This window comes from Callorhinus ursinus, unplaced genomic scaffold (assembly GCF_003265705.2).
Source record: "Callorhinus ursinus isolate GAN/ISIS: 27379988/994484 unplaced genomic scaffold, GSC_fseal_2.0 scaffold18, whole genome shotgun sequence".
In the NCBI taxonomy this organism is placed as follows: Eukaryota; Metazoa; Chordata; class Mammalia; order Carnivora; family Otariidae; genus Callorhinus; species Callorhinus ursinus.
Window position 1 is genome coordinate 1,750,004 of NW_027397080.1, and position 1,879 is coordinate 1,751,882.

A 1,879-nucleotide genomic window follows, 5' to 3' on the forward strand; every position below is an offset into this window, starting at 1 on the left:
AAAAAAAAAAAAAAAACCTAAAAGAAGTGAGTAGTTGGCTTTGAACCTAGAGTAGGGGGTGCATCCAGTATGCACAAGGGATGGAGGCTGGATTTCAGTCCTGCCATGTTTGGGTCACTATGGAGCGGCTTTTGGGTGGAGCAGGAGAGCTCACCTAGCTGGAATAGTGTCAAAGATGTCAGCCCACCATGCCACTTACAAGCAAAGTGGCCTAGAAAAGCTAGCTAACATCACTGTGCTGTGTCTTCATCTATGAAATGGGAAGATCAGAGCCTATCCTGTAGGGTGCTATTTTTTTTCCCTCAGGATTTTCAATGAAATCATTTATGTAAGAAATAACCTGGTATCTCATAAGTGCTCTCCAGTTTTGTAGTTTGTGTAGCTATTAGCTGTGCTGAAAGTTTTTGCTCTGATTGCTTAGGGAATAACCCTGAAACACGGAAGTGCATCCTGGTGTGGTAGCAACTGAACGGATTTCCAGCCAGTTGGAGTTGGACCGTCCCAAGAATGGTCAGGCCAGAGGCACGAATCACATTCAGTCTCAGAGACAAGTCCCAGGGCCTGCAGGGCAGCCCACCCTGTGTGGCACCTCACACTACTCAGTCCTCTGATTTCAGTACCCTTTCATGGCTCCCCATCATGGACAAGATGAAATCCAAGCCCTTTCCGGAGGCAACTCGCTCTAGCCTCTGCCATCACTCCAGCTCTCTCCCAGACAGTGCCCAGCCAGACCCCTACCCTCATTCAGACACACTACACTCTAGGCAGGCTGAATTACTTTCGGTGTGCATCTCCTATAATTTCACATAGGCAGTTCCCTCTGCTAAGAACGCTTTTCCTCCTTGATGGAACCATCCTTTAACAAATAAATTGGACGAGGGGGCGCCTGGGTGGCTCAGTCGTTAAGTGTCTGCCTTCTTTCTGCTAGGTCATGATCCCAGAGTCCTGGGGTGGAGCCCCACCTCTGGCTCCTTGCTCAGCGGGAAGCCTGCTTCTCCCTCTCCCACTCCCCCTGCTTGTGTTCCCTCTCTCGCTGTGTCTCTCTCTATCAAATAAATAAATAAAATCTTTAAAAAATAAAAATAAATTGGATGCCATCTCTCTTTTTTTAAAAAAAAAGATTTTATTTATTTATTTGACAGAGCACGGGTCTCTTTGCACAAGCATCTTTGCACAAGCAAAGCGGCAGGCAGGGCGGCAGGCTCTCCGCGCAGTACGGAGCCGGACGCGGGGCTCGCTCCCAGGACCCTGGGATCATGACCTGAGCCGAAGGGCAGACGCTTAACGACCGAGCCACCCAGGCGCCCCTGGATGCCATCTCTTGCAAGAGGGGTAGTGATGTGCCTCCCCGGAGGTCCCATGGCCCCTGAGTGTCTTTGCTCTACCGTTTCTGCTTCTGCCCCAGCACGGGAGGGGGTGGGTGTGTCCCTGCGGGTGTGCAATGATAAGATGGCACCTCAACAATTGGGACTAACAGTCCACCCCGGTATAGGGCTCGACACCGGCCGGCACCAGCGGGAAGCACCCTTACCTCTCTAGGCAAACCGGGCGCGGGTTCCCGTGCAGACCGCAGAGCAAAGAGGGAGAGCTGCCCCCAGGGGTCCCCCTGGCGCCTCCCGCCGCGACAGCTGGTGTCTCCCACCAGCCTGGAGCCGCCTGTGATTTGCATACCCATGGTGCACCACGAAGGGACAGTTTCACGATGCTGGAGTTCCAACCCCACGGAGATTTGTGAACTGTTTTAGGGCATACTGCCTCTTAGAAATATATGATCCGTACAAATTTCAGGCAGGGAGGACGAACCGTGCAGACACTGAACAACCATAAGTGTGCTAAGTGTTGTATTGTTCTGGGAGGTTCCAAACGGGGGTGCAAATGT